An 8,064-nucleotide genomic window follows, 5' to 3' on the forward strand; every position below is an offset into this window, starting at 1 on the left:
TGTTCCTGTTGATGTTTTATATCTCTTTGTTGTTTGTTTAATTTGTTTAAAAATGGGGCAAGTCCCGCTTTGGGGAAGCCCAGTTATGTGTGGTGAGGCTGAACACGGTGACAGAGATTGCAGGAATGTCCCAGCAGCTGCCAAGAATTCTTAATCTTGGGGATTCATCCTGCTCTCCCTGGCAGGGTGTTAGCCTGCCAGAAACTCTTAGCTAGTGAGATTTCTGTCTGTGTGTCTGTAATGTAATTTTGGCTTTCTACCTTTTATGGACTTTAGTTTACTCTTCCTTGGTTTATGAATATAGGGACAAAGATAACAGGGGGAAGTAGGGATTACAGGCATGGGGAAGTAAGCTATACAAGCTGGGTTGGGCAACAAGCTTAATGTTTCCATGATAATGAGCAGTTCTTGAATGAGGATGGACCGCATTCCAAGGCTGACTCCCAGGTCCAGGGGCGTACAACTCCCAGCCAGGTTGGTATGCCCTTTCTTTGAACAGAAAGGGCAATCATGGTTAACAGCATAATTAATATTTCCCATAACCATAACTAGTCCCCAGTGTTCTATTTTTCCCCATAACACTTGGAGGAACAATCTGTAGAAATACCCTCTAGCAGTGAAGGGGCGGCGGGGGGGGGGGGGGGGGGGGGGGGGTGGAGGCACTCCTGCTTTCAAAAGGGAAATAAAATAAAACAGTACTTTCACATTAAAGCCACTGAAGACTAGTGAGTTATCCCTGTTACAAAATTGGTCAAGAAAATGCTTTGGTTAATAGTTGGCTTTAAAATTTCAAAGTTGTTAAGATATAATAAATAGATGTAACTAAAATGAAGGGTTTATGATAAAGCTTTCCAGTAATAATTATAAATGTGTTAATAATGAAAGTCCAGTCACTCAAGAGGAGACTGACTGTGCTCTGTTGGAGGAAGGGGCCAGTCCTCCTTCCCCTGTAAAAGGCAGAGGAGCCTAAAGAGAACAAGGACGGACAGAGAAGGGGATCCCTTGTCCTGCCTTCCCCTCCCTGTGCAACTGAGGGACAATCTGAGGGAACATCCAAGATGGCAATTTACAATTCCAGCCACCCCCTCAGGAGGAGAGCTATCCTGATAAGGCTCCAACTGGCCCTGAGGCCACGGCACCAGAGATACAAGCTTTTTTAGGCTGTGAAAGGAGTTGGAGCAGTAAAAAGAAAAAAAAAAAAGAAAAGAGTTAAAACCTCTGCTGGAAGACCCACATGGCTTAGCTGACCAGCTATACCCATTTTGGGGCCCACAAGTGTATACGTAGACCGAGTTAATGTCTATCGTGGGAATACTAGTCTCAGGAAAAGAAGGGGGAATGATTCGAAGGTCAGCTATGGCTATCTGGGAAAGGGAGCACCTGGCTGGCCCTGGTGTGCTTCCAGCAGATGTAAGATTTCCAAACCCGGGAGCCCCAGTGGGACCTTAACAACGAGGCCCATATGGGACATGAGAGATCTTAGGGAACTAATAATTAAAGGGATTAAGGGAGCAGTTCCCTGGTCTTGGAACCTAAATAAAGCCTTTAATATTCAACAAGGCAAAGGAGGGCCTTCTGAATTGTACCAAGACTAAAAGATTAGATGAGAAAGTACTCTGGGCCAGACCCCGAGGACCCGTTGGGCCAAGGAATATTAAAATTACATTTTGTCACCAATAGTTGGCCTGACATCTCAAGAAAATTACAAAAGTTAGAGAACTGGAAGGATAGAAGTGTCGAAGAGCTGTTAAAAGAGGCTCAGAAGGACATAGACCTCTGTACAGAAAAGCTAACCACAGAGACTGCTGTTTAGACTGCAGAGCGAGGTTGGACCCATCACACACGGGTTAAGGGCGGATACACCTCAACTTGGACAGCCATACCAGGACATGTCCCCTTGAAAGTGATGCTAAAAACTGTGAGCTGTCTTAATAAGCATCATGTACTGGGCTCTATTTGCTTTAGGGATCTGGCAAATTGCAGGGGCTTACAATGTGGGCTGGAGAAATGTGTACAATCTGGTTCATGCTTACCCAGTTAAGATATTGATTATAGATCACTTGAATGACTTGGATATTTCAGCCTTTAGGTCAAAGATTGGCTAGGACTAGATTTAGGAGTAGATGTCACAGGACAAGATCCCCTAGGCCACTGCCACCGCCATGCAAATAGAAGTAGGTTATAAGGGAACAAAAGCCTGGGTGGAATGGATTAGATATTCTGTACTCGCCCTAACTAAAAGCGACTGTTACGCTTGCGAGGCAGAAAGGCCAGAGGCCCAAGTGGTCCCATTCCCATTCGGATGGACCTCAGACAGTAACGGGATGGAATGTGTGCTTGCCTTGTACCAGGAGGAAACCACCTGGGAAACACTTCCTGTAAGACTCTGCCCTGTTGTTCCCATTCAACAGAGGTAACGAGCAAGGACCCCCCAAAACTATCCGGCCCCGCCCTCCAACGTAAACTATACCTCCTGCCTCTCAAGGGGGAACAGTGCTTGGAGTTTATGAGAAATTTATCCGGATGCGTAAATGGCTGAGCATCCTCAGAAGCCCATTGTGCTGCACTGTCGGTACCCGGGCTGATGTCTGGTGGTGTCATGGGGACCCTGACTTGGGCCTTGCCCAGCAGTTGGAGTGGACCGTGCCCTCTGATACAATGGCTATCCCTTTCACGTTGGCACATCCTAAACCTTTTTCAATGGACAGACAGACTAGGAAGAGGAGAGGGTCCGGGGGCCCCTTTGATCCCCATATGCACACAGATCCCATTGGGGTTCCAGGAGGGGCGCCAAGGAGTTTAAGGCTAGAACTCAGATTGCCGCAGGGTCTGAGTCTGTCCTGTGCTGGCGGCCACTGTGAACAAGAACGTGGTGGATTAGTTATATTTTCTAGAACCAGCAAAGGCTTGTTAACTATGCTCGAGACGCAGCTAAAGGGAGAGTGAGCAGCTAGAGGCCAGCAGCAGGCTGCCTGGGAGAACGGGCAGAAGGAGGAGGAGCAGGTGTCATGTTGGAGCCAGTGCTGCTCATTCGTCCCTGACAACACGGCACACGGACGTCGCTGAGCCTAAGGCACCGGCAGCTTTAGTGACGAGTGAGCGGGAGCCTGGGGCCGAGGCTCCTTCCCCGATTCCCTGGAGCGATGGTTGGGAAGGGAAAGGGAGCGCTGGTGTCCACTTCACCCCTTTGATTGGGAGCTGCAGTGATGGGTGTCACAGCATCCCGTGTGTGGGGTCTTATCCAAGGGCTAATCGGAACCGCATGGACCCAACCGCAGTTAGTCTCCTCCTGGACACTGCAGAGCAGGAAAGTCAATGGATGTCAGCGAGTTCGAAGACAGAGTTTGAATAAAGAAAAGGGGGGAATTGTGAGAAGAAACAAGTCATCTTTTCTGTCAAAGAACAGTTTAGACAACTGCCATGTTGGCCCCATGACCAGCTCCCTGGGGACCGCCATCTTGTAATGGCAAAGGCCCACCCCTGCCTCTGAATTAGCCAATCCCGTCGGCCATGTGCCTGAGCTCCAATCAGGAGTGAGGACAGGTCACATGTGTCAGGATTAAAAAGGCCAGCGGACCGCCTGCTCAGTGCACATGCTCCCAGGCCATGTGCGCACCCTCCTGCAGGAGGAAAGATGCTGCCAGGCTCCCGGGCATGTTTTGTGTTCTACCGGGACCCCTGGATGGGGGGGGCTCGCCTTATTTCTTACACCATCCCTCAGACTCAGCTCCCCACCCCATCTTTCTCTTCCTTCTTGCCCTGGAGCCCTGGCAGGTGGGCTGGTCTAGACCTCCCTCTCTGCTCTGGGCCCAGTGGTACCTGTTTGGCTGTCCAGGTGCAGGGACCCGTCTGGTTCACTGTCTCAGGGCCTGTTCTCAGGGTGGCTCTGGGTCTGTCCCAGTGCTGGGGATGGCATCCGCTTGCAGTTTAAATGTGTTTTCTCGGCCTTGGACACACAGATTGGGCTGTGGCTGTGTCCTTCTGTGGCTCAGCCCCACTGCGGACAGTGCTCTACTGCTGAGGGCCAGGCTGCTGCTCAGCATGGATACCACGCAGTCCGGCTCCCCACTCTTCCACCCGGGGACCTGTGTCCCTTGTGTCCTGTGCTGGCCTGAATAGGGGCTGTTCCTGCACTCCCAAATGGGGTCTGGAGTCTGACTGTCCCCAGGGGCATGGGGCACAGGACACATGCGGACTGGAGGGCGGGTAACTGGGAGTGTGGCCCCCTGGCATCCCGGATGCCCCGCACTTTTCCGAGGAACCACGGAAGCATTTGCAGGTTTGGAAGCTGCCTTGGTGGAGGCCCAGCGGTCACTCACAGCAGCTCTGAACTGTTGAAACTGGACACCAGGGGTCCGGGCTGCCTGTTACTACTTGAGCCAATGAAGCAGGGACAGGGTTGAATAATTTATGAGCATTTATTCCAATACTGCCAGCAGCGTGGGGGAGCAGCACGTCAGCCACGAAAATCTGCTCTGCACCCACCCTCGTTAGCCAGCTGCCTATATGGGTACAAGTGAAACCGAAATGTGGATGTTGAGTGCGAGTTCATTGGCTCTCAAAATGGAAGAATGAAGTCGCGGACAAAAATGGTTAATGGATCCAGAGTTTATTGAGAGCCTCCAAGTGAATTAAAGCCATAGCCACGCGGGCACAGGGATGAGCTCCCCCACCTGAACTCACTGCGTGCAGGGGAGATGGGAGAGGAGGAAGGGCACCTGCTTTTCTGTAGATGTGCTTGTTAGTTCCTGGTTGGTCCTTTTGTTACCGAAGACCAGAGAAAAACCAAGCCACACTTAGGGAAAGGGTGTTACATTTCAATTACTAAATTCTGCGCAGGCCCAGAGAAAAATGTGTCTTTCAAATTCTGGGCCTCCAACATGGAGGAAACTTCTCTATTTATACTTTTCCCAGTCCTTTGTCTCCCAAATTTGGAATGAGACTTCCAGGCCTTCTGAGAAAGGAGGCCTGCGTGCTGGGAAGGGGCCAAGAGACCATATCTCAAGGCCTGGCCTGGTGCCAGCACTGCCAGCTCTGTCTGGGGCACAGTTTATGGCCTTTATGGAATGCGAGTCATCTTATTTTCCTTATTATTTGCGTTTACAGAAGCCAAATAACAGGGTTAAAATTTCAAACAGCAGTTTTTATATAAGATGAATGCTTCACTTTCAAAGAATTTTGCCTTAATAACATCCTTGGGATTGGTTATATGCCTCACTGTCTAGGGCAGCGGTTCTCAACCTGTGGGTCGCGACCCCTTTGGCGGTCGAACGACCCTTTCACAGGGGTCGCCTAAGACCATCCTGCATGTCAGATATTTACATTACGATTCATAACAGTAGCAACATTACAGTTATGAAGTAGCAACGAAAATAATTTTATGGTTGGGTCACAACATGAGGAACTGTATTTAAAGGGCCAGAAGGTTGAGAACCACTGGTCTAGGGATTGGTTATCTGCAAGCTGCCTGTCTTAGCAATAGCCACACCCGCCCAGCTGGGGTGCCTTAGTAACTCTGCCTACTTGGGTTCCGGTTTCACTTCCTCCTCCCGTGGTCCTACCTACCTAACTTTCTTCTGTCTCCTCACAAGGACAAAGATTACATGGGTGTAGGAGACAGGCCTCTGGGATCCATCTTCAGCACAACAGCGTGTAGCCAGTGGGTTACTGAATTTCCTCAGGGCAGACAGGATATAGGGAGGAGGTAGAGGATGGGTATGAGAACAAAGAACTACGCACGGGACCAGCAGCACATTTTCCAGGAAGATCCACCTAGACCAGTGATGGCAAACCTATGACACGCGTGTCAGAGGTGACACGCGAACTCATTTTGGGTGACACGCATTGACAGAGACAAAAAATTGCATAATTCAAATATTTGTCTCTCACAACGGCCAGAGTTGGGCATCACTCGAGTAATATTATTACTCACGTTACTCATGATCAATAATGCAATTCTAAAACCGGATGTAAACATGTACATCGGTGTTGCGTAGCAAAGATACATAGTGAAAACATCCAAGATACATTGTTCCAATATTGACATTAATATAAAAAGGTTAAGAATTGCAATATAAAGAGATTAATCTTTACTCATGACATTTTATTTTTACTCGAGTGACAAAATGCCCAATTCTGGAAACGGCCTCGTTATTGTCTACATGTGCCTCGGGTAAGCTTCCCGTGCGTTCGGGTGCGTTCGGCAAACGGACGCACTTGATCGCCATGTTCGTTAGGAGACAGGAGTGGGAGGGTAAGAAGAAAAAGATACACAGTGCAACAGTGCTCGACGAGACATTCTGCGTGCCCGATAATTGATTACAGCACCATATATTTGTTGGTTATACATACTATCTTTGAATTGTTTTGCACCAGGAGTCAGTGCAACAACACTGCAAAAAGTTAATAGGTAAGAAACCTATCAACCTTTTATAAAAAACGCCGTGATTTATATTTATTTATTTTTGCAGCCTTGTGATGGAGAATCAAAAAAATAAAAAAGCAAGATTGAATGATAAAGGAAGTGGAAGTAGCAGTAGCCGACCCTTTCAAGACATATGGACCGAGATGTACGGGATTGTCGACAGAAACAACAGATCATTGTGCATACTGTGTAATGAAACGGTAGTATGCAGAACGTGGAATGTAAAGAGACATTTGAAACTAATCATTGTCAGCTCTTGAAAAAAAAGTATCGATGAAAGGAAGGAATACATTTCTAGGCAGTTACACCTCTATAAAAGTCAATCAAATTCCATCATTAAATTTGTAAGATGCTCTATAAATTTAGCATCAGCAAGTTACTGTATTGCTCACTCCATAGCTCAGCATGGAAAAGCCCTCAGTGACGGAGAATTTATTAAGGAAACATTTCTAAGATGTGCACCAGCTCTATTTCACGATATGAAAAATAAAGATGATATTATTAAAAGAATTTCTGAGTTACCACTCAGTAGAAATACTATCAAAGACAGAATAATAGATCTTAACAAAAACGTACAACATCAATTAAAAAAAGACTTAAATAGTTGTAAATATTTTTCGATTTCTCTTGATGAAACTACTGGTGTCACATCAAATGCTTGGTTGGCCATTATTGCTAGATATTCTGATGGTCTCACAATGAGAGAAGAGTTGATAAAGTTAGAATCAGTGCCAATAAGTACATCAGGAAACGAAATATGTAAGGTTGTTATAAAAACATTCAGTGACCTAAACATTGATATCTCTAAAATTGTGTCAGTCATGACAGATGGGGCACCAAATATGGTGGGAAAAAATGTGGGATTCCTGAAATTGTTTATGGAAGCTATTAGACATCCACTTGTACCTTTTCATTGCATTACCCATCAGGAGGTGTTGTGTGCCAAATCGGGATTCTCAGAATTGAATGATTTAATGTCAGTTGTAACAAAAATTGTGAATTTTGTAGCTTCTCGACCCCTTCACAAGCGAGAATTTTCTGCACTTTTACAGGAAGTTGATTCAACCTCCAGTGGACTACTGATGTTCAATAATGTGAGATGGCTGATGGCTGCGTCGAGGTAAAGTACTTGAGCGATTTGTGGAGTGCTTTGAAGAAATTACGGTATTTATTGAGAATAAGGATCTGGCAAACTTTCCTCAGATCAATGATCATAAGTGGGTCAGCAATTTGATGTTTCTTACAGATATCTCTGTTCATATGAATAAACTGAACTTAAAATTACAAGGTTTTGGCAAAGTATTGACGTTATGTTTGGATACATCAAATCTTTTGAAAGTAAACTTAAAATTTTCAAGCAAGATATTGAAACTAAAACATAAGTATTTTCCTCCGATAAAAAAGTATTTCGAGAAGGCCACTACAACGAGTGTAATGGAGTCCATACTTATGTACCAGAATATAGTAAATTCATTATTTGAACAGTTCAGCGAAAGATTCAACCAATTTAGAAGCCTAGAACAGACCATTAAAATAATTAAGTATCCGGATGTAGTTGTTTACAGTACTTTGGAATTAAAGGATTTCCAATGGATGCAAATTGACGATTTAGAGATGCAACTTGCAGATTTTCAAGGTAG

The sequence above is a fragment of the Myotis lucifugus genome, unplaced genomic scaffold, assembly GCF_000147115.1.
Source record: "Myotis lucifugus unplaced genomic scaffold, Myoluc2.0 scaffold_2158, whole genome shotgun sequence".
NCBI lineage: Eukaryota > Metazoa > Chordata > Mammalia > Chiroptera > Vespertilionidae > Myotis > Myotis lucifugus.